Raw genomic sequence first — 26,293 nt, 5'->3', positions numbered from 1 at the left:
AAACATTGGCATTAGATGTTTTAGGAATATGAAGGGAGGAAACAGCTTTTCCCTGGTCAGACTCTGCAATGCCTAGTTCTCTTTTTTATCCACTAGCACTCTGGTTGTTGACAGATAAAACATAGATGCTTTACCAACCAGCTTGTTGCCCATAGGGACCAGCACCAACCCCCATCACACACACAAAAATAAAAAGCTGTCTCATGAGAAAATTGTTTCTAATGCTTAAGCTGCAGCACAAGAGAGAAATTTGGAATAAGCAAGCTACCAGAAGGATTTTACTATTGGTAGATTTATCCTTTTCACAAGTCAGCAAAAACAAGGAATGAGGCATAATAGCATAAGCAAGATTTTAGACACGTTAAAATACATGCACTGGTCTGATTTAACTTCCTTATCTCTTGGATGCCTTCCTGCTAAGAGGAGTAATGAGTCTGCAAATATCTTGGCAAATAGAAATGGCAATGTTTTGCTTTGGATTGTACCAGCTCAGAAGACAACTTCCAACAAATCCTTCCATTTACTAATCTATCATGGACACCCTCAGCATGCATTTAGAATACACTGAATTGCAGAGACAGAGGTCGGGGAATGGAGACAAAAGGAAAAAAAAAACCATAGTTGAGGAAGTTAGTGAATGGAAGAATTCTAGAAGTGATTCTTGTTTGACAAGCCAGTAATAAGAAGATAAATTGTTTTATATGGACGCTTCAGGAGTGGACATTAAGTTTTGGGAGGCTTCCTCAGATTTCTGGAGCCACAGAGAAATCCACTATGTCTTTATTTTTTCTTGGCATAACTGAATATTTCAAGGAAGCTCAGTTTTCTAGTGCCATAGAAGAGTTTGAGCTTTCTAATAGCAGCCACACTTCACAAAGCGTACACACTCTGAACCCAGCAGATGTGTTTTCATGATGATTAGCTCTTGTTATTTCAGTCATTGTGCCCCAGCTTTCCTCCAAGGATCACTGCAGGAACCAGCCCAGAACAAGTGTTACAACGTGAGACCCTCTCTAGCCAGAGGCCATTGTGTCAGCATCAGGAAAGACTCAGTTTTCATCAGCCCAAAGTGAGGATTGGTTCCTGCTTAATTTGTGAATTTCAGAAAAAAATGGGTTATTCCATGGTGGCTTCACCAAACCCCAAAGCAACCAAGTTCTTCAGTACCAGAAGGACTTGCCTGCAATCTTGCTGAACCAGCACTGCTAAAGACAGGGAGTCCTGGCAGGTCAGCACACCTTGACAAGGTAGGTCAACAAGGCAGGCCAACACAGCCTTGACTCCCAAACACAGGCACCCACCTCCGAGCTGTTTACACATGTTAGAAATTCATTTGGAGGAGGATGTGTTTTCTTTTCTGGGGTGGGTTATTTTAAGTCTATGTCAGATGCTGTCAGTCACCAGCCTGACAGAACTGCTCAGACCCCTGGCTTGGCTCTCCACATCCCACGAGAAACTTCACAAGCAGCCCACAGCCGTATTGGCATATGGCTATCACCGCTCTGCTCCCCAGACATCTTAGAATAATAAATTGGTAATTGAACGGCGAGTTCAGTGCTGCTGTTTGCAGAGAGCCATGACCGCTGAATGATTACGACAGCGGGCAGCACTATGGAGGTGTTGAAAGAGTCTATTAGTCTGCTTAGTCTAAGGCAGTATGGAGTGTTGATGCAAGCTCTCTGCAAACAAATACCCAGCGCAGGCAACACAAAAAGGACAGCAAAGGGTGGGGGGGCTGTTTCCTCTGTGGGGGTTGTTGTCAGAGAAGTGTCATACTTGAGAGGGTGAGATAGGCACAGAACAAGGCGACCAGGGCTGGAAACACAGGCAGGGAAGGAGTTGTCCTCACACTCTGGCTGTAGCTCCTGTAGCTGGGGCAAGGCAAGAGGAAGACTGTTGCTGTTCTCTGGCAAGGAGTCACACCTATTCTGTAACGTGATGTGGCTCTAAAACACATTACCTGGCACTTAAAATGATCCATTAGACAGGCAGAGGAACATGGCATACTCAAGGATCATCATATTCACATAACAAAGGAATAAGTGGGCCTGAGCTACACTGAGTCACCCGCCAACACCCCCAAGGGATGCCCATTCAAGCCCCTGGCCTCGGCAGCCATGAAGCTCGAAAAGCCATTCCCAGCCAGGGGAGCTGCAAGTCCCAGCCCTGACAGACATCCTCGCTCCACCAGGGCCTGCAGCACTGTATGGTGTTTCCAGGAGCTGGTAGTTCGCAGCTGGTCCTCAGAGCAGCAGGCGCTTTGAGTGACTCCTAGTGGCACCACAACGCACAGCATGAGGCAGATGAACACAACTCATGGCTCATTCTCTCAACAATCAAGAGGGCTAAAATAAGGTATTGACAGGATGTATCGGATTTGATCATGGATGCCTCTTCATTAATCATGACTTGGAAGGACCATGGGTTCCTTTGAACAGCTGGAACAGCTGCCTGTTGTGGTGCAAATGTCCTGCCACTGAAAAACCCTTATAGATTATATTCATCCTTCCACAAGTACATAACCTTCAAGCAAGTTTTTGTAAAACATATTGGAAACATTTAAAATACGTTAAACTAACACTATGTGGTGCTTACCATATCTAATTTGGTGTTTTCTAGTAGATTCCTCTCTCACTTCTTCATTTTTCTCATCAGGAGGCTGATCTGACATAATTCAAGTTTGGGATTGACCTTGTTTGTGTTTAGCAGCTCCTCTGTTGCCATGGCTCTAGAAAAGAGCTCAGGTCACCTTGCTCCCAGTTGTTTTGACATGAAAGCAACAAGACACCAAACACCTCTTTGGAAAACAGAGGCTGTAAAATAAAACCTTATAAACCAGAAAATTGCACAAAATTGAGGAGTCAGATCCAATGAAATTACATCTGTCTCTTCAAGTTAAAATTTTAATTGGGAACTGCAGGTACTCAAAGAAAGGGTAAATCTTCATTGTGAAACCTGGAGTCAAACTCTTGTCTGTTTCAGTCCAGTGCCCCTCTGTGCAGAGAAAGCTATGTAACTCAGTCCAAGCCAAATTTGACAAAATCACAGCATATCCCCCCTGGTTTTTTTCCTCCTAGGCTTCTCAAGAGCCTTTTATGGCAGTCAGGTGCAAATTTGGCCCATATGAAAGCTTGGCCTTTGCGGCATAATGGAGTGGAAAATAAAGGTCAGTGCTGCCCAGTGACTTTCATGAGTGGGGGGGAATTGCAGCTGCCCCAAACCCCAGGGTCAGCCACACCATCAGGGAGAATGAGCAGTGAGCAGTCAGGGGGATGCCTGGTGATGGTGGCATCTGCCTGAGGCTGGAGCTGCCTGTAAAGATGGAGCATCATTGTTACTCTTCTTCAGAGAACAAACCATCATGGCTAAAATCTGATTTCCCACTGTAGGATGCTCAGACATTGTTCCTAAGCACAGTATTCCTCTTCTTTTCTTTTTTTCCTCCCTTGAGATTACAGGGAAAAGACATCTCAGCCCAGCCCACTACAGTAGCACCTGTGCTATGGGTGCCAGGACAGCAGGTATCTCCAAGTGGGCCCTGTACCGCAGGCTGGTGCATCTGCTGTGACCCTCCGGGCACAGACAAGGCACTGCGCTTCTCAAAACACCGGAGTAATCCCTTTCTGCCCAAATGCAACCAAGTCCCCGCCCTCAGGGGTCGCTTCTCCACAGCCAGCCCCTCTGCCTGTCAGCCTGTGTTACTGTCCAGCAGACCTGGTGGGCAGGATTTAATGTGCTGCCTTGTGATTCGGCCAGCTGAGGATGTCCAGTGCCAAAAGCTCATCATATGACTGCATGCTGTGTACATTGGGGTAACCATGTGGAAGAGCTAATTACAAGGCAGGAAATTGGAGCACAAGCTTGGAGGAAGCAATCTTTCAGCACGCAGCAAAGCCAATCACACAGACTTTAGCAACTGTACCTTGAGTAGCGAAAATTGTCCGCTGATGGAGGATCTGGATCAAATCTCTCTCTTCCCCTCTGCGTCCTCTCAAATTCTTCTCTTCTTGTAGAAGAGCTCAGTGGAAGTCCAAGCAACACTGTCCAAGAGAGATGGAAACCTCCCTACATAAGCCGGACATTTTAGGTGTGTGCTTGAATTTAGGCATATGGGTGGGTCATCCTACCAACTTCAACAGGACGGCTTGTATGTTTTTTATTAGGGGCATGAAGGAGAACCTTGATGAGTCAGATCCAGGAGTTTCATACTTTCTCCAAGATCAAAGGCAGCACAACAGCTCCTACATTAGAACACACATGACTGCAGTTTATTTGCTTTACACTGACCCAGTTTGAGTGGGATGAGGTACAGTCTGCAGGCCAAATTAAGTGCTCTCCTTCTTGTGTTTCATTGTGATTTTTTTCTTTTTGAGCATGTCAGCAGAACAAGTTCATCTCTGACAGTGCAGAGACTTGCAGATGAAACTCTGGCATTGTTTGCAAGCTGCTGTTATGCTAAGATACAGAAAAAAGAAAACAACCTGCAGTACAGCTGAGACATTAAACAAGTTAAAATGTTTTCATTGGCACCAAGTCACACCTCTGTGTTCCCCTTCCCCATGATCTAGCAAGAGGGAAGAACTAACTGCCAGAAAGCTACTCCTTTTGACTTGAGAATCTGCATTTACTACTATTGTTTACCTTGAAATATCTACAACAGTAGGAAAGAATAGTAAAATGTCTTTGAAATATCTCAACCCTTGGCCTGCTCCCCCAATCCAAATTATCACCAAAGAGTACAAGCATCACCCCCCTAGCTGATAGAGAAGCTCTGGAAATAGCATCACAGTCACACTCTACTGCAAATAATAAACTACTATGAGCTTGCTTTGGGCCGGCTAATTTTGCCAATACTGCTCTAGGTCAAAGGGTGAAAACATGGAGACCTGTCAGATCAGATAAGGATCTCCATGGATCAGCTGTGACTTGAGGAGAGGATCAAAGGATCAAAGAGTTCACAGCCTGCTGCCTAGCGCTGAGCTGGGCAGCAGCAGTGCACAGCACATCACAACAGCACAAACCTCTAGGAAAGGCACAGTAGCAACCAGAGCCAGTGCACAGGCAAAATCTGATATCCCAGGAGCCGTAGAAGGATCCTGATGGTTAGGAGGGGTCTCAAGGACAAAGGCAGTGCTTGGCAAGTGATGCTTTGGTCTCCAGCATTAGTCAGGTGTCTGTCTTCAGACCAGACCTCTGGAGACTAAGGAACTGGAGTCAGTGGAAGACAATAAAAAGAGCTAGAGACACAGATCTGCCATGTGAAGGGTGCCAGCAGCACTCACACATGCAGAAGCACATGCCTGTATACACACATGGGTTTCAACCCTTATATTAAATTCTTACGCCTTTTGGTACATGTTGAAAAATAAACAGCAGTTGTGTACAACTGATATCCCAGAACATTTATGTGACATAAATGATGGTTTTGCTGAGAATTGTGATTAATGAGGAAGAAATCCCTTGTGGGCTTCTTGCCATCTCAACAATTCCTAGTTTAAATTGTTTTATTTAACATCCAACAACCTTTGCACCAGGTCTCCTTACGATGTGAAGTACAAAGTAAAACTCAAATGCAGAAGCCAGACTGGTTTATTTCCAATGAATGTGCCACCTACTTGGCGACCAAAAAGGCTCAAATACTTCAAACCAGACCCAAGATCACTATGAGAGCATGAACAGGAACAGGGCAAGAGCTTGTGTCAGTTCTCACTTCCTCACTCCATCACCAGTGCCAGAGGCATTGCAGAATCCAGATAATCCCTAAACATAACCAGAAGTAAAAGCCACACGATGAATTTTGGACAAAATATCAACAAGGATCAGGTTTGTCAAGTCAAAGGTTGTTGCAGTAATTGCACTAGAAGGTCACATTTTCAGTGTTAATTCACTTTAACCTTTATCACCCTTGTTCACACAGAGATTGACCAAATAGCCAGAACCAGGGAAAGTTTTCCACTAACACACCCATAAATGCATCTTTCCTCTGAAGCAATGGAAAACTTTTAAGGCACTTAGATGCCATAATGATGAGCATGGCATTAAAAAATGTAGATAGATAAGATAAGGCAGGGGATTGTCTGGCAGGAGTCAGAAGCTGTAATTTGACATGATGATAATTTCCCATGTGAATGCTGGGATAAGGCAAATGCAGCTCTCACATCTTCCATTAACAGGGCAACAAATACAAAATATTCCTTTAAGAGAGTCCTGTAAAAATTTAGCTGATGGCTAGAGCCACTGAGAGAGTCAAATACTCCACTCTTAAATGAGAGACTAAGGAGTGAAAGGGACAGCATCAAGTGTTGACAGCTCATCAGAGCTCAGACGCTAAGTGAAAGTGAGATCAGAGCTTGGATTAGGACACTGTGGTAAAAAACAGCACTGAGGAAGAGGCAAGATCATTAAGCACAAATTTTACGGAGAGGAAGAAGCAAAAATTAATTTTGCTTATGTGTCAGCTTCCTTCTCTGTAGCTACAAAGACTCACAGGAAAGAAAAATCATTGTAAAGTCATCCCTTGAAACCAATTGACTATCAGTCTCCTACATCAGAGGAACATTTTGCTGTAAGGAACTTGTGGAAAACCAATATAAGGGAATAAAGTACAAGTGCAAGGAAAGTAAAGCAATGCTTTTAAAACACATTTGAAAGATTCCCTCCTTGCACATCGCATACATTTCTTGAGGCAACCCTCTGCTGCTGTACAGCACACACATCTGGTGCCATCTTGATAAAATGATGTTTTATAGTTTTCTGAGGCCCCAGAAATGGAGAGTGGGAAAGTCCTTGTCACCTGGATGTCATGGGAAGTATCTGTGGTGCTTCAGCCAAACTTCACCCGGTGGCTGCACCCATCCCTCTAGGGCAGCCATACATATGGACTTAAATAGTGAAAATTGTGTTGAGCTGAAGGGTCTCTAAATAAAACTGTGCCACAGAACAGTGCCCCTGGCTGGCACTGGCATTAGCACACAACAATAGATGCCATTTGAAGCTCAAAACTTACTTCTGCAAAATAAATACAGATGCAAAATAGAATCCTTCCATGACAAAACTGTGGCAGAGTTACAGTGGAAGCAGAGCAGAATATTAGAAAAAAGGTAAACATTTTACCTATTTGTATGCATACACGTATTTATATACATATATATATGTAAGCATTTTACATTAGCAAGAGGTTTTACTATGGAAAAAAAGAAATCCTATCTTAGCGGGGTAGAAAGGTCAAGGTATTTTAAATTTATTTTTCCACAATTTGTGTCTGACAAACTGATGCTGTCTAGGTAAGTACTGCTATCATGGATGAGCTCAGGGCCAGCAAAACAAGGTGATAAGGAAGGGACATCATCTCAAAACCAATAAATCTCCTTCCCAGATGGCATTTTTATCTAAGAGTGCCAAAAGAAGCCAGACAGGAAATTTGTGGACCTATATCATGGTAAACTCATTAAGAGTAAGTGAGTTTCTGAAAGACTAAAAGCAAGTTAATCTGGTGCCTCTGATTAAAAAAGGACCTCAGCACTTCAGCTCCATCAGCCTATTGTTTACAATGCATGAACTAATTTAATCCACCAGGGCATCAGTCCTGTGAATATCTCTGGAGGAGATAACACAACTAGCTTGCATTTTAAAGAGGTCCCAAAATGATGTGCTAAAACTGATGAGCTCAGCAGCGTGAGCATTGAGGCTTCCCCGAACAGAATGAGAAGAGACCTGCTCAGAGGATCTCCAAATAATTCCCAAGTTCAGTTTTAAGGCTAAAACATGAAAGCACAGGGTGAGAGGGGAACATTAAAGCACAGGAACTTTCTTATAAAGCAGCCCAGTCCTTTTACTGTTATTTCAAGAAATTAGACCTGAAGTGGAGATTGTCTCATTATAATGGATCAAAACAATACCGGGAATCCATGCAGGACAGAAGAGCCCTGGTACAACCAGCTGCAGCCACAATGTCTGTCTGTCCGAGGCTAGCAGGAGGGAGACATGCCCCCAAGCATGTGATGAGACACCAGCTTCTGCCCTGGAGCAGGAGGTAGGTGTTACAGTTTAGCCCCAGTTCTCCCAAGAAGGTCAACACAAGGAGATACTCCAAACACTCAATTGTTATTGTAATAGGTTCAACCAAACCCAGGTCCAAGTCTCCTTAGTCCCACAGACAGCTGCAGCCCAGTTTTGACCACAGCAAAATAATACTTTGGATATATCACATCCATGCTCCAAACATCTGTTTGCAGCTAAATCAGGTGACACCAGACTATGGTCATCACCCTGCTCTCATCCCATTGCTCAGCTGAGGGACTCTCCTCAGCTCAAACAACATCAGCTCTCCAGGCAGGACTAGAGAGACCACCAATGTTAGAGACAACCACACCACAGCAGAGGCTGTACCACTGAAGCAGATCAGACATGAGGAACTCCCCCTCTGATTCTCATTGAGATAAGAGGTTTAAAATTTACTGATACTATCATTGAACAGATTCAAACATTCATGGTAACCACTTTTCAAAATCCTGATTTTCCTTAGAAGAAGGAGAAGATAAGAAAATATTTATTTTACCATATTCTTTTAAAGACAATAAAAGCCTTTTCCAAGTACTTTTGCAATTGTAGCCATAAAGTATTTGTATAAGGAGGAACATATTGTTGGCACAGGAAGCATATTTAGTTCTTAAAACTAATATTTAGCTAATGCTCAGAAATGCATTTATGTAATCTGTGCTCTGTTACACTGATGTATTAATAATGAAATTGTAGCTCTCTAAGAAAGAAATGAACATTAACAATGGAAGTGGAATCAGAATCCTATAATGCAAGAAATACTGCTTGGTCAGCTGGACACAGAAGGTGCATCAGTGATTTGAGTAAGAACATGAAAGGACCATAAGGATAATGACTCACTTTGCATTTGCATAGTTAGTGCCTTTCAGACGAAGACTGGACTTTGTTTATACAGTCTCTGGACTTTTTAAACTTCAAGTTTAAATTTTAAACTTCAAGTTGGAGGTGCCAAGCTGTTGCAGAAGGATGATGATCACCAGCTTTTGAGAGACCTCTCTATTGAGTTAATTGGGTAAGTTCTGTAAGGTTTGTCTTTCAGACATAGCAGCAAATCTTCCCCCCAAAAGTCCTATTCCCTTTGACTCCTGTGAAGCACCCTCATCATAAACAGGCCCATACCTATTCTGGGTTCTAGCCATTGTCCTGAGCATACAGCTTTGTTGCTGCCTCTGACACTGGCTCATCCAGAGGTATTTTTTTCAATAAGAAGCTTGTTCTTGCACATTGTTCCCACCTACACATTCATGGGAGGTATCATAGAGATCTCTCCACTGTGCCCCTGCTCCAGGGCAATCATAGTCTCAAGGGCTGCACTCTCGCTGGGATGTACTATTGTATTTCTTCAGGCCCCTGGTCCCCTCCATCGTCCAGACCAAAAATTTTTCAGAGGATGCAGCAGCTCTGCCTTCTGGGATGTGCTTAGCTTTCCTTACCATTTAAAAAACAGGGAGGAGAGGGGATCCTTGCTCTACACAAGTGGTTGCAGCCAAGCATAGAAATATCTAGTAGCCTAAAGACTGCAAGGGAGAAGCATATGTTTTATAACAATTTAGACATGGATGCAGAAATTTGGGGTTTTTTTAAAACACTGTAAGCACTATTCTGTGCTCAGTTTTATTGCTGCATGTAGCCTTATAGACAAGGAAGCTCTTTAGTGTCTGGTAGAGTAAGAAACTGGAAGTGTTGTTAGCCAATTAAAAGTAGGTTGGAATTTTATCCATCCCTAGTTTGCTTGAAGGCAACATGGGCTTGTAAATAACTATAGTTTGAGAAACATCAATATTTCTATCAACTGCTACTGACCAAGAATTCAAACCACAAACCCTAAATACAGATATTTCTAATTTCCTGCTACAAGAGGTGAGTGGACTATGTCACAGATCAATAACCAGCAGAGGCATCTTTAAAAGGAGTAGTGCTAAGTGAATCTTCTCCTGCTACACACAGTGTCTTGAAAACAGTTTTGTGGTAGTCTGGCACTTACTGAAGGCTGGGTAATTCCCCTCCCCCTGCCCCAAACAGATTTTAGTCTTCTTTGATTTTCCATGCACGAGTGGCCAGGCTGAATGAGCAGATCTGTTATCAGCTGCAAGGAGTCTGGGCTTACAGCTGTTGACTGATAACTCTCTGCAAGCCCCCCTCCAGTGCACCAGGTCTTGCTTCTCTTTGCTTATGCTCCTCAGGGATCCCAGGCTGAAGTTCTGCTTGAAGCAGCCTCTACGCTGGCACTTGCTCCTCTCAGCTGCTTCCACACTCCTGTGCAACAGAGCCGGGGCTCAATGATGCGTAAAGAACTGGGCTGCAGTGCTGGATTTTGCCAGATAAAAACATGGAAGAGTTTTGTGTCCTAAGGTAAAACTACCAAAGTGGTTTTTGTTGGCAAAAAATATCCATGATTTCGAATCTTGTGTCTTTTTTTAGCAAGAACAATGACTACACACAACTAATAAAGCAATCAAGAATACAGTTTACACTGCTAACATCTCTAGCAGAAGAGCAGTGTGTTTCAGATGTGCAGCCCATGACTTCTCTGAGACAATGCGTCGCCTTGGTGGTTTGATTTCCAGATTCAAAAGTCAGCATTTCCAAAACAAAGAGCAACAGAGCAATTCTCTGAGAGAAAGTGCAGTGGTAGTTAACATCTTGCTCACACGCACAAAGCCAAACCATTTGTCTTTCGTCAGGGGAATAATTGTCAGCCAAGACCCTAGAGATGGTAAATTGAATTTTCTGTTCTGCATATGGGAACTCAGTGTTAAGTCAAATAATGCCCCAAGACCGTGTGAGGTTGAAAAGCAAGTTGTTAACAGGGAGAGGGGCTGAGGGTGCTTTCCCATTTGAAACATGCTTTTGCATTTTCCTTCCAGACTTGAAGGATTAGGGTGATAAAGGGATAGGATTTGCCAGGGGTATTTTAGCTGACTAATGCATGGAAACAATGCAGATTTCTCTCATCCTGTTTGTGAATTAATCACCAAGGCTTCTCTTCTTTTTTTTTCTTTTTTTTTTTTTTTAATTTGCCTATGGTTGGGAACTGTGCTGGTAAAGAAAATGATACCAATAATTTTCCCAGAACTGAAGTTACCTATATAACATTTATACTCAACTTTTAACAGAAAGAAGGGCAAAACCTCACCTGCCCTTTGGCATACTTGAAAACTTGGTATTTCAATGCCACCATTTTAACTACTTGCTAGTAGTCAAGGTGACAAAGGAAACTGTTGTAAATTGCACAACATACCTATAGACAGACAGTAAGTCATAGAAAGGCTATGTATATATTTCAAAGTATTTCTTTGAAAACAAGAAATGAAAGTGCTATGATGACATTTCAAGCAAAGTTTAAATTACGTATTACAGGTAGAAAGCGTTCACTATAAAAATAATTTTGACCCAGTCTTACTGAATCCTGTAAAATTTCTGTAAGATTCAGGAGGAATGGAAGAATTCTCATAGCTGTTTCCCTCTATAAATTTGATTGTCTTTGATCAGTGGATTAGAGCTGATGATTTGCACTTTGTTTCTCCTTCATTTCAGGTACCATCTCTGAAGCACAAAACACTGCTGCTGTATTGGAGTTGGCAATTATTTACTTCATAAGGAAAAACCCACACTGATTGTCCAAAATGAAAGCATGGTCAAGCTTGTATAAACCTATTATGAATCAGCATAGGTAAAAATACCTTTTTTTAAATGCTATTCCATAAGGGATCAGGTCTGCCACATGTTGCCACAGATGAGACAGGATAAGCAGGGACCCGGTATGTGGTGGGCACGAGCTGAGAAAAGGGGACAGCTGCTTCCCAAGCTGCAGCCAGGTCTTCTCACCATCCAGGCTCCATTGTGCTGCTCTGAAGATCACACCTGGAGGAAAGCTTCCCATGCTGGTTTAGCAGTATTTCTTGGACTGTTCTCTCATCATAAATCCCTAACTTGCTCATCAGGAGGAAGGCAACTGAAATTAGAGGAACACTGAGAGCCTCAGACCACCTACACTGCAATCAGGAATGCCTGCACAAACAGGGAGATGCAGCTTCTGAGACCCTGCACAGTTACCGATACCAGTGAGAAAGTTTTCTGATTTACAGTCTTCATTCCAATCCTGGAGCTTGGCCAATGGCCATCATGCCCAAGAAGTTTTCTTCCAGCCAGGTGTTCATTTCACAGCTCTCCTGTGCTGCAAGAGCTGTCTAGCGCAAAGCTGACTGCACATTTTTTTATTTCTTTATAGGTAAGGCTTTCCACTCCAGCAATACTTATATCATGATCTTCTTGCTTTTCCATTTACAGACCAATGTTTTGTTCTTCCACAGCATCTGCAAGGCATTGACATCCAGAGCTTTGCACAGGAAAGACCCCTCATGATCCATCTGTCTCTTGGGTGCTGTCCTGCTCCACTAGAGCTCAATGGGGCCTTTGTGGGTACCTCAGCTAGAGACTACCAGAGGGCCTTGAACTGCAAGTGTTTAACACATCACAGTCCAGAAGACAGCTTTTTCTAGTTCGCCGTGAGCCAGCAATGATTTTTGTGAGCACTTCTCTGCTGTCCACCACCAGGGCTGGAAGTGACATCCATTTTGGGGTGGTCATTGAACACCAGGTAACACATACTTAAAGAGTAGGAAGAATACTTGTTTTGTCTATCCTCTGACCCTTGATCCTCACTAAAAGAGCCATAAGTGGCAAATAAATACAGCCAAAGGGTGTATTTAAAAAAAAAGCTTCAAGCCAGAAGCAGCATCACAGGTACTAGATGAGCACTGCTAGTGAATAAGATATCCATTATATTCAACCTCATGATGCTATGTCTAGATATCATAAATAATAGACCTAAAAGCAGTTTCCTTTACCTTGTTCTAGTTCATGGACCAAGCCTGTTTCCTTCTTGCCTTGACCATTGTTTAATCAATTCAATCCTTACAAAGTCATTTTTACATATTTTACACAGGCACACCACCTAGGTTTAAATGAAAGCATATGGGTCTCTGAAGTCAAACCCCTCAATTTTATCTCCTCTTAGGATATCTTTTCTTCATGCCTCAAATTCTGCAAACCCTTCCCTTAGTATGTCCTGTCCATGAGCCTTGCAGGTACTGTGTAACAACAGCTGGACAGCCACCACAGGCATTTTTCACAACACAGGTCATCACTGTTCTAAACTTTTTCAGAGGGGATTGTTGATGAGGCTGCAAGTCCTTTTCAAGATGACCAAGAAATATGATATCCCTCTTTGTATCCTCCAGCCCTGAGGAACCTCTTTGGTAAAAGCCCAGCTACAGGGAGGTCTGCAGTCCCTGAGAAAGCCTTGAAAGCTTTAGTCTGAGAAAGTTTAAGACAGCAATATTGTTTCCAAAAGAAAGTGCAAGCACATAGCTGGCTGATGTCTTTGTGGCATCATTACCCTAAAAAAAGAGAAGCCACAAATCACTCAACATTTCCGTTCTTTGCAAACATTGATATTCTGAGGGTGTTTTTGTCCTCTGGGATGAAAACTAATGACTTTGATATAATATGTCAAAGGAAGAGACTGCTTGTTTTTCATGTAAGAAGCATTTCAGTTTTATTTCCCTATAATAGAGTATCCTATTATGACTCCTGGAGTTCCCAAACACTTCAGGCAATCCTGCAGTTCCCCAGCTTCTCAACTGCTGGGGAACCCCTCAAAGCCAGAGGGGATTCATCGCATGTCAGTGCCCCAGAGCAGGCACCCCACAAACATGCCACCCCATCCTCTAGAGTGGGAACAGAGGCCTTGAAGAGTAGTTTTTCCGATCTAGAGAGTCCATAGTAGTTCTGATATGGCAAATATTCCAGCCCAAAGGATGGAGGGGCCTATGACTTTCTGACATCCCGGAGCGGTTTCAAGAACAGAGCACAGAGGTGTTCATTGCCTGCTGATTCAGGGCCACAGAAGGTAAGTGCTGCCACGGGATGTCTCTGCTTCACCCTGCACATAATCGATACCCAAGGACTCATAACTTCCTAAAGTAATAGAAAATAGGATCTTAAAGCTGCTTGTCCAGGAGAACAAACTTTCTTCTTTGGGAGACACAGGCTGCATTGCTGGTTTAGTCCTCATGGAGGTATGAAAGAACTCAGAAGGCATCTCTGTATTTCTCCCCTTGTGCCTCAATAAATTCCCTGTGGAATTTGTTCCACAGGACTGCACCTGCAGCACATCTACCACCTCTCAGGGGGATTTTCAGTCAGGCTTGCATCCCACTGGTGCTAACAAGGAGATAGTAACTTTCTTTTCAGTAGCAGATCGGATGATGACTGCGAAAGATATGTTGGGGCAGGGGGAATTCAGACAATGTCAAACTCACTCAGTGAATGAAGGTTAAACTGAAGCTATCAGCCACATATTATTCTGATTCTTAGAAATTAGGACATTTTTTCAGTAGTCTACTTCATTATACCTTTTAGGGTCAACTTAAATCTTATTTTTGACACCAGTGGCAGGACAGATAGATCAAGTACCAGTCTCCTGTTAGCAGAATCAAGGAGCATACATGCTGTTTCCCAAACATAGCATTGAACTTTCCCCCTAGACCTCCATGGTTCAGTTAAATGGAATAAACAAATAAGGATCTTTTAGCTGACTAACTGGAAAGTATTTTTTCATTGTAATAAAAATATGCTGAGCAAGTACTGGAGACATAGAGGAAGTCTTTCCAGAGCAAGCTCTATGTACTTATTTCATCTTTTGTTTGACAGAGATAGGCAATTTAAAAGAACCCCATGGCAGAGCAGCATACAAGAGAGGAGCTTCATCCTCTGCCTGTCATTGATCTCAGCTGTGTATCCTTGCACCTCTGTCATCAGTAACCGTGTTCACATCACCGGAAGGAACACCCATAGACTTGGCTCAACCTTCGTCCTGCCCCACCATCTGCTCTACACTAAGGTTTTCCCCTGTTAATTCAATTAGCTCATTCTTTGTGCCAGGAAAGGCATATTATTCCATGCTCAGAGTACCAGCTTCACAGTGTCTACAAATCCAGCGAGACTTTGCTAGAGGATGCCAGCAGCTTTCAAGAGCCAAGAACTCACACAGGAACAATTTTGATTCCCACTTACCTAAGTGCTGGGGAACAAATGGTTCAGGAAAAGGAAAAGAGATTGGGAAAACCCTATTCTTGCACATGCCACCAAGTCACATGTCCCAGCACAGGCAGGCTGCAAAGCAGCAAGGATTGACATGGTCCAAACAAGAAGATCATGTTACCCTGACTCCTGTACCACACTAAAAACACACTTTGCACATTCCAGGGAGTTTTGTATGTGCCTTGCATTTTGACACACTCTTTTCTGTTGTTTACAATATCACATGAGCCTCATAAGCTCTTGACATTCTACTGTGAATCCTGTTGAAATCAGCATCTTCACATGTGCCATACAGAGCACGGGACCCCTGCTACAACTCTGCCATGTAAAAAGCACAGCTATTTAAAAGGCACAGGGGATAAAGCCTTGCAAACACAGTGGTTCTTATTCTATCTTTAGAAAGAAGAAAGCTGCTTCAGATACCACTGAATTCTTGATGAATGAGCTAACAGGCTGCAGGAAAACATCTCAGCAATTCTTGATTCTTTAACATAAATGCCTGGTACCTACTGGTAGGCATAAAACAAAAGAAGTTTGTACATTCAAAAATAAGACCAGTTTTCTAGTCAAATCACAATAATATCAAAAACCTGAAAACAAACTTCAAAAGAAGTAAGGAAATACAGCCCAGAAGTGAAAGGTACCACAAAATGCCAAGTCATATCTTACAAAGCACTAACCAGAAGCCTTTAAACCTTCAGACAGCAGCTTATCCAACGTACCATTCTGCTCTTCTCAACTCAGGATATGTGAGGATGCTTAAGGAATGAAACCCAGATATTTATGCTTTTTTCAAATTTAAGTCTTTCTGAAACATTAAACCAGTGAGATGGGTAGAGTTTTTCAGACACCAGCCTGCTAATTACAAAGCAGATAGGCTTCTCTGTCTGAGCTGGGAAAAGAGGGGAGCAACTGCTCATGCTAAAGAATACTGAACTGAAAGATTCAGAAGGTAGAAGTACTCGACAATATTTTTTCCTTCTGTGATTGACTTTTAAATTGGATTGCAATCCTCCATCGTCCCATCCAGGGAAGATCATGTTTCCAAGTTAATTCTGGTAAGGTAAGTTCTGCTACAGCTCCCAGCTGGTGCAGTCCACAGAGGAACCACAATGTCTATCAGCCATTGGGGCAAATGTGTTGCCAGGGGGATGCCGAGAAGGTGGTTAATCTGAAATTCAGATTCCAACACATTGCCCAGGTTTGACTTATTTCCAGGCTCCAGATGTGGACAAGCCAAAAAAAATAAAAAGCCTGTGAAAATAATTACTGTCATTATTTCTTGGCAGCCACTTTCCGATGTATATAATTCGGCACATTTTTGTACGGTACATGCCTGCAGATAGCTTTAGCGGTATTTCTGGTGTTTGGACATGTGGAAGTAAACCAGATGCCTTGGCTTGGCACCAAGTTCAGGCTTTTCCCCAAGTTGCCCATTTCTAGTAAAGGTTGTTACCAAAAGGTTGTTGGTGATCTTACTGTGACAAGCACAAGAGAAGCAGACTACACTCCAAAATACAGAAGCCTCCTTAGGACAATGTTCTCCACTGATTGAAGCCATAGGTTCACCTCAGTGCTGCTTTGGATCCATTTCTGTCATGACTGAACCATGGGCACAAAAGCCAAGCACAGTCTCCCCTTTCTTTCATCTTTCAAGAGGCTTCACTCCAGCACAGTCCTTTCTGATGGAAGCATGCTGGAGCCAGCTCCCCTCCAGAGCCCAGTCCCTGCCTTTCCTCCCAGTGCATGGAAGGAGACAGACACAGAATGGCTGAGTGTGTATGGTTTTGGACTGGGAGTCCAGAACCTCCCTTTTCAGTGTTAAATTAATCTTACAGCTACTGAACATCCAAGACTCTCAAATTGCTGCTCTATCCCACAGTTCTTCTTCCCTCCTTTCATCTGAGCTCTCTTCTCCTTGAGAGATCACAGTTCCTGCTAGAGGGTCTCTATGCTCTGATAATGCAAAACCAAAATAAAACAAACCAAGCCAAAAAACCAAACCAAAACCAAACCACAACAACAACAACGAAAGAGTAAAACACAGAAAAGTTTCAGGATTTTTATTCCATTACGTCTCTTACTGTCCTTTGAGGAAGGAATGCCCTTATCCCACTAGGCAGGTAATCCACAGCAAGGTAACTTAGAATACGAAGTGTTAATACGTGTAGTTAGTGCATGAGTTCGGGATTTATTGGGGGGGGGGGGGGGGGGTGGGATTTTTTTGCTGCTTTTTTGGGGGGCTTCTTTTTTGGAAAGACTAAAACCACACAATTATTTTTCTTTCTCATAATAATGACAGTAATAAGAGCACAGCTCAGAAAATACTGAATTGGCATTTCTAAAGCCTCTCGGCTGTCCTGTTTTGCACTAGAAGAGCTATCTTACTGGCACTGGCCTAGACAGCCCAAAGACATAGTATGTGTTGCATCACATGCTAATATTCAGAAGAGCAACATTTATACTACTTTATATGAATGAGACATGAAGAAAAATAAAGTGTCTTATGGATAACTCAACAAGCTATTCATCTAACTGGGCCTTAATTTATTTGATCTATAATAACAAAATATTTCCTCCTTTATAATTTCATTCTTTAAATTCACCAGATGACAGAAGAATATTGTAAGCAGAAATTCTGTACTAGAAACCACATTCCAGTGGTATTGAGAAATCACTTTCTTGTGGTGGAACTAGAAGCCTGTTCTTGGAGCTGCAAGGATTTCTATTTCTCTGTGATAGTTTTCTGTGTGGTTGAGATGTAGTGTACACTACAGAACAGGCCTTATTTTGGATGCCAATGAACCTCATGGGTAGTAAATCTTTTTTCTTAAGCAATTAAATTTCTGACTTTAATCTTTCATTCTCTTGATAGAAGTGGTTTCCTGGATCAGGCTGAAAGCCAGAAAATAATCTGCAAAACAAAGGTTGCCCCCAGCTCTAAACTACATTTAATATTTCTCTTTCACTGCAATCATCCCTTCTGCTTTCTTTTTAAGTCTTTTTTTTTTTCTTTCTTCACTGTAATGTAAGAGATGAACTCTCACAGCTGGGAAAGAGTGAGCAAGTTTTGAGACATGCTGTCTTAAGAGACTTGAAGCATCTACACACTTTCTATTATTCATCGAGACAAAAGTGCTAAAGCTGGACGAGATATTCACAGTCCTCAATGCCTTAGAGTTGCCTTCAAAATCTCATTTACAAACAACACTAATCTAGAAGTTCATGTCCATCACTACTTCACCCCATCTAGCCTCTTCTTTCATATCTAGGGGGAAAAACCCGCTGGAATGATGGCATTCCAGTTTATCCCTTCTATCTGTAAACAAAAGATTATTAAAAAAAAGAAAAATACTAACTGCAAAGGTAATAGTATCTCTATTAACTAGAGGTCCTGAAATATTTTATTTAAGCAGTTAAATGAACTAGAAAGTATTTGTCCAGTAAGACACTAGTGCTCCCCATTAACCCTACATTCTTTATCTGTAATGAGACTACAGAGCAGAGGCGGGCATTCATTACCAGTGGTCTTGCCACCTGCAGGGAGGGCTCTTTCCATTAGGAGGTGTCTGACAGGACCATATTTCAAAGTAACACAGAAGATTGGAATGGATTGAGAGATCCATAAAACTGTGAACCTGAAACGCTGGAGAGTTTGCATGTCCAGTAGTACATTTTGCATCAGCACGGGCATCTCTGCCTATCAACATGGAAAATACTTTCTGGTTATGGTGATTGGTTCTTAGCTGGACAGCTTCAGAGACAGTAATGAGACTTAATGCAGGTCATCAAAGCACTCAATCTCTCTACTAAAAGTTGAGAAGGAATATTACACATACACATCACATAAAATGCATTATATGTTCGAATGATGTCTTGCACAAAATAAATACTTCTTTCTTAATTAAGAGAGTTCTCCCTTCATTATTTTTAGAAACATCTAGAATGTTATGGGGCTTGGCATTTGCAAAGAAGTTTTCATTGAAAACACCACAGTTGTGAGATACAACTGCTCTCAGACTGAATGGCAAATCTCCCTTTTCAAGACTTCAGTATGTAGCTTCTACCCCTTTATACAGTTATGTGTTGGGTTTTTCCGGGTCTGATCAAGTGAGCTGCCAAGCTGTACTTTTCTGCTTCCATTGTACAATAAACCTAGCATGATTTGTGAGTATTCAGCACTTATATCTGATCCTGCAGACCTTTAAGATCTTGTTTGAGCTTTTAGCCATGGGAAGATAAAATAAGATGTCCAGGATTATTTAGTCCATATAAACAACCTGCAATTCTTCTTTATGGCCTCTTGTGCAGCTACACCAATTCTGATTGGTCCATATTCCAATCAGTATCATACAAAGACAAGATCAATAGTCCTGCACCTGCTGTGGGCTAACAAAAATCCTACGACACATTTCAAAACAACTGTAGACAAAAACCTACTCTCTCTGGTGCCCTTTCTAGACTATCCAGAACCAGTTGTAGTGTCAACATCTTTCTTTCTCAAGTATCAGTTTATGCAAAATGTTTTCATTACTGGAAACAACCAGGAAGATGATGGAGTTACTTCCTAAATCAGAGCCAGGGAGTATCTCACCATACCTGAGTGATGATGAAAGGTGTCTGTTAGCACTATTGACTAGATAGGCTACTGAAGGAGGTGGCAGAATTAGTTCAGTAGGCTGAACTTATCAGGAAAAGAGCCTATTGACTTCAAAAACTCAGCCACTGACAGAAGAGAATAGTCATATTTGCTTAATAATTTCAGAAAAGAAAAATAGCTGTCTTGAGTCCTCTTGGGTCCAAGAAACTGAGCAAGCAGTCACTGAGCAGGCAAACACTTTGTTCAAGACACACAACACCTTTCACATTGCTGTGGTCCTACAAACAGGAGCCAGGGCATGATGTAATACTAAAGTTATCAATTTGCTTGACACAAAAGACATTGAGAGGACAGTGAGAACTGCAGACTGAGAGTGTTTTAAGGGAAGCATGGTTCCAAAGAGGTCAAAAAAGTAATTGGGCACTAATACAATTGTGTGAGATGATACTAAAGCCTACGGTTATTCCTTTAATTACATTTTGCTGTAATCCACAGAACCAGTGATCTATCTAGGTTGAAGTTTATTTGGTTAAGTTTAGAAATATACAGAAAATGAACATTTTGGTGCCACCTTTGGCTTTCCTACCTAGGGCAGAGTTCAAGACACTCTTGGCTAGATTTCAAAGCTATTGAGCCTGCAGGAAGCAGTAGGTCCCTAAACACGCTAAAAACCCAAGGGAGGGCTACCCTAATGTTAAATACTAGCTTTAACATAAACTCTTCCTACACCCCTAAAGGATTGCTGTGCTTTTACAAAAGCAGGCGCTCTCTCACAGAACTGCTGTGGTGTGATCCTGCAAGCTTCAAACATAAAACGTGTCTACACTACACTTGGCAGGAGAGTGCATTAACTCCTGTAGAAGAGCATCACAAAATTCATCAGACAGCCCAAGTGTAGGTTTCTAATACTTCTGATTCTCGACACTGGACTATTTAATGGCTAGCACATGTGATCCATTTCACTACTTACTACTAGTACAGCCTCTCCCTGCAGCAAAACAAAAAGGAGAGTGATGGAAAGAATTGTGCTTAACTAAATTAAGTAGAAGTTAGAAGGAGTTATATTTAATGGCCGGTGCTTCTGGTGCTTGCCTACACTAAATATTCAACATATTTGTAGAAACCAAAGCAAGATGTAAAATGTGACTCCATTTCACTGATCTCTAAAAGGTTAACTTCAGATTAAAACAAACTTCATTTTCAAACAGGTGTTCACCTGTTCATTTAGAGTTGCATATCTGAGCCATCTGCACCTCCTGGATTCAGATGTCCAGATGGAAGACTTTGATTAAGTGTGCGTTTCTTCAACTGAATGTGCCTTTGGGCATTGCATTCACTAGAGGTTCTTCAAAGTTAATTCAGTCCTTGACTTCATGGACTGGTTATGGCTTGAACCTCAATGCAAGCTAACAACTTACTTCCCCATGGATTAAATACACAGCTACTTCTTTATATGGCACATGATCCATCTCGGCAAGTCTGTGATCAAATCAAGAGAAAGGGCATCAGCCAGCCACCGTCTAGGACAACTTATGGTCTACCATAGTACCTGCCTTCATCCCAGCTCCCAGAAAAGCAGAACCACAAGTTATCCTGCCTGCATGAGCTTGGCAGAATGCACTGGGGACAAAGTTTCTGCTCTAATTTTTCCAAATCTCACTTCCTGTTATACAGAAGGTGAAAGATAGAGTTCATGCCAGAATTAGACTATTCTTATTCTGTTCTGAAACACCATACATCCCATCTCGAGTGCCAGGTGTAGGTGGTACAGATCATGTGACAATTCCCAAGCATCTCAGCAGCCTGTTCTGCTTTACCTGCAGGGGGCTGATAACTGCCCTGCAAATACTCAGTGCTTGGGGCAATCAACATATTTACTTTCACCAAGACAATCAAAAGTTACTCCCCAGATGAGGCAGTAAACACACCTGCATACTTGCAATGGTTGCCTAATTTGTTGTGCTAATTTATTGTTCTGTCTGAGAGCACTATTATTTGCTATGGCAAAGCCCTAACAAAATCCACTGCTGGTAAAAGCCTAGTGAAATCACCTGGCATAGATTTACTAGAGTGATACTTTGCCTTTTATAAAGTTCAGTGCTTTTCCCAGATAAATTTGCAAGGGAGTGGTATTTCCTTTACAGATGTCTTGATTGTAGCTGTGCTTGTGTATCTTGTCACCCTAGAATGATTTGTCCTCAAGAAGGGTCGGTCCTCCAAAATCCTAAACAAGCTATGTGGTTAGACTGACAAACTTTGTAGAGACCCTAATGAAGCCAAACCCACAGGTGCTGATGGGGAGCACCTCACAGTCAATCTACTGACCACTGAACCCAGTGTAGCACAGACAACTTACATGTGCTGTTGAACCACTTATGTGGCCAAAGAACCAGCATCACACTAAGCTCTGCTGTATTCTAACATCGACATTACATGCATTTACTCAGGAAATGCTTGTTTCAGGTGATATCATTGCAAGCAAATCTGGTGGACAAGATAGACCAAGACAGAGATTAAAACCCAAAAGTTTTAAAATGATAATTTCTCCTCTCCTGAGCCAGAATGCTAAAGCTAAATCTTATTCCATGGAGGTCTCCATTTTATTCCCCTCACAATCCCTCTTGTCCTCTAAAACCCACATACATGCCATTAGGCAATTAATGTTAACAACTGACTCAGTCTTCCTTTTCTTTCAGCAGTAGTTTGTGGTCTTATTGAGCAGACTTTAGAAGAGAAATAGAAGAAATTGAATACATACCAATTAGGAAAAATAATACACCCCTAAAAGGGAAAAAAACCCAGAGACTGGATGTGACCGCAGAACCTATATTCAACATGCATTCAATGTTTTGCCAGTGACAGGCACTTTCACTCACTGCCAGCAAGGCATAGAATGGCTGTAGACATTTTCCAGCTTCCATGTATGTGTCTCCTGTTTACTCTTAACTATGTACATTTTTCCTATAAGTCATTATGTCAAATGCCAGGACTTTGGCATTGAGCTGTGGCTCAGTATTCCAGACCTCAAGAACCATGTTCAAGTTAGAGTAGTTTTTAGAACGCAGTGCAAGACTATTTTCTTCTTTAAGGGTACCATCTAGAGTTAGGAACAGGTTATGCTGTCTGTTGGTCAACAAGATAGTCTAAAATTATTATCAAAAATTGGAAAGTAGCTACTGGAAATTATTTGCCATGATTAGACCCAGCAAATTCTCAGTGATCTTCATTCTAACAAGACAATAATCATTCTGACATAGTCTGAAAAATTAGAAATCTCTGCTGACTACACAGCTTTGTCTTCTAACCTAATGGACAAGATATAATAGCAATGTTTTTAAAAAAAACAGTGAAAACCACAGCTGGAATTTCAGGAAGGCATTATGCATTGTAATGAAAATATTTTGTCACATTTTCCAGTCATCCTATTGCTTTTACTCATATGGAGCCAGTTATCAGAAAGTATCCTGTTCGTCTGAAGAAGATACATTTCCATCCCTAAAGGCTTTGTCTGTAACACAAATAACCAGGAATTGCTGGTGCTCCAAATGACGATGCACAAATCAGTACTTTCTATCTGGCATAGGTGCAACATCATTTAGAAAATAAAGTGTAAAGAACACACTTAGCAAACCTGCAGGCATGCAAAATCCCCATACACGCAGATGTAAACCAAGCGTCTCTAATGTCCTCTCTCATCCCTCAAGACGGACATGTGAAAACTTCACTCAAAATATTTGCTACATCAACAAGAAGAGCGCTCACCTTCTGCTCCTGATGGGTGGTAATTTACAAGCCCAGAGTGACAATCTTGTTACCACACACAGAGAAAGGCTCTGTGTTTAGACTTGTGCCAGGCTGAGCTCCAGGACTCCAAGAGGACTCTCAGTTCCCTGCACAATGGGAGGTCAAAATCTGAACCAAATAGAGGCTGTTCCTGGCAAGATAGCACCAAACTGCATGGGGGAAGTAGGTTAGAAAGAATAATCATCAAGTGGGTGCATGGTGTTTTTAAATCAGCATTTTAAATGTTGTTCTTTGAACTTGGAAGTCAACCTGAAACAAAAGTACATGCTGAGCGACACTCTGCAAAGAGGCTGAGATTCATACGTTACCCAAACCCTGTCACCAGGGCCATCAAATTTGATGTTCTGGAAATAAGAGCTGGGCAAGCACTGCTCTACTTGTGTGATGATTTAAAGACAACAAGCAGCACATACAAGCAGGTCTTCTGAACCCTGATGGTGCACACAGAAGTGCACCACCAGCTAAACATTTACGGTTGTGTTTCGGGGAGCCAAGTACTGTATACACACACCCACTGAAAAATAACAGCATGTCTCTGGAAAGGACTCTTGCTAAGGCAAAACCTTTTCTCTCAGATCAGTCCTTGTTTCTCCTTTTCCCCCCAACAGAGAAGTCAGCCAACTGTTTGGTGTGAAAACAAATTCTCCCAGTGTGGCCACAAGCTGAGCTAACACAAGAAACATTTCCTCTTGCCCAGCTTCGGCAGATGATGGGACTTGGTCCCAGGGCATTGTATTTAGTTTCAGTCTAGAGCTGCAGATCAGCCTGAGGCTGGGAATCCCACCCTTGCCCTGTTATGAAGGAAACAGTGTTGAAAGGAAAGCATTTGCCTCCAAGAGGGAGGATTATTTTTGAGGACTAAACATTTAGCTGTTTAGGGTACAAACCAAGCAAAGGAATTTAGCCAGAAGTCAAGTAGGGGAATAACACACAACTTCTCTCAGTAAAATGTAATGGTTTTGTTAACTAAGTTAGAAGAGGAGCAGAAATTTGGTGGTATTCTAAAAAGAGGCAGCTCATATTTTAACAGAGTAATTCAGATCTGATGAAGTGTATATGCATTTATTTACCTTTGTCTTGGTACATAACTCAAATCCATCTAGGCAGCTATCCTTCTGGGCAGCAGTTCTGTGGAACAACAAACAGTGGTGCACACACACACAAATTCACTCTGACTTTATGAAAGAGTGACCAAATTTTGGCCAGATATGAGCTATATTCAAAGAGATCCAATTTAACGTTATTGCTTCAAAACCAAAGCTAGGACCCCATTCTTCAGTGTCCAAATAAGATCACCTAAAGAGAACATGTGGTACTTCCACAGCATTGCTATGCAAAGACACACTCATCCTTAGGGCCACAGAGCTATGGACAGCCAGATCCTCTCACTCACTACATGATCACTCACACAAAGCTAGAGCATCCTACTGATTATTTTTGCACATGACACCACAGTTACTGCGGAGGAAAAAACCCCAAACCAAGAAAGAACATCCACCCCTCAAAGCACCCAATTCTCCTTTCCCCAACCTTTTCATTTTAGCAGCAAAGCACACGAGTTTGTAGATTTACATTAACCTTGTGAGGCTTTCTAGGAACTTCAAAGCCCCATGGCTCTGACACAAAAAGCGCCCAGACAATATAAACCAAAAACTTGGATGGTATTAGGTGCCTAATGGGATACTCAAGAATGTCTGACCTTGTTACGCCTACACTACAGTCACCACTGTAACCACAGCTTGTTGTGGAGGTACTTCAACACAAAATTCAGCTGAGTAACAGAATTTCAGCATTTGGACTTTGCTGAGCTCTGACCTAAACTCTGCTGGTTCCTGGATAGGCAGCTTACAGTTCAAGAACATTTGCCACCTACTTCAAATACAGCAGATGTTACAGTCTAAGAATAACATAGATGGGTCTCAACCCAATTTCTATGAAGCTTTGAAGTTCAGCTTTGAGATCCAGCTGGGAAAAGAACTGGCTCTGAGAAGGAGGATTATTTCCGAGGACTAAACATTTAGTTACTAAGAGTACAAAATGTACAGTAATCTACCCAGATCTATGTGCTGAACTAGGAGAAAAACATTCAACATCAGGAAGCAACATAGGCTACCCATCTGTACAGTAAAGCTTTAGAACATCTACCGAGGAAGTCTACACTCAAACTTTTTGAGAGTCAGGCACCAAATTGCGCAGTCCTTCCCATGTGTTAATTAAGTTGAACAAGCAGAAGAAATAATTAAGGGATGGAGAAAAAGTAATGGAGCTTGTACTTTCATTAAATCTAGCCACTTAATTTTTTTTTCCCCACCTTCCTCCAAAAGCTAAGATTTCCTCTCCCAGTATCCTGGGACATGTGGTGGGAAAAATGGGACAAATCAATTCACACCTCTAAAATTATGCTACTGTATCCAACACCCACATACAGAGACTAACTGGACCAAATCAAGGGGCCCTGTTAGTGCTGGGATTTACAGGCAAAAATCTTCATCGCTCATTCTTCTGGCACCAGGCAGGAGCCTGGAGCTTTCAGAAGTTTATTATTCCTGTTCCACAGTACAGAATGTTTCACTGATGTATTTAAACAACCTCCAGTCGAAAAAAAAAAAAAAACAACCAGATGCATGCTTATCACTGTCAGGGGGTGATATCAAACTAACAGCAGCCAGTTCTGTGGGAAGGTCCAAACCTCCAAAAGTCAAGGGAAAGGAAGAAGGGAACCAC

The sequence above is a fragment of the Corvus moneduloides genome, chromosome 1 (genome assembly GCF_009650955.1).
Source record: "Corvus moneduloides isolate bCorMon1 chromosome 1, bCorMon1.pri, whole genome shotgun sequence".
Taxonomy (NCBI): Eukaryota; Metazoa; Chordata; class Aves; order Passeriformes; family Corvidae; genus Corvus; species Corvus moneduloides.
This window is presented reverse-complemented; position numbering follows the sequence as displayed.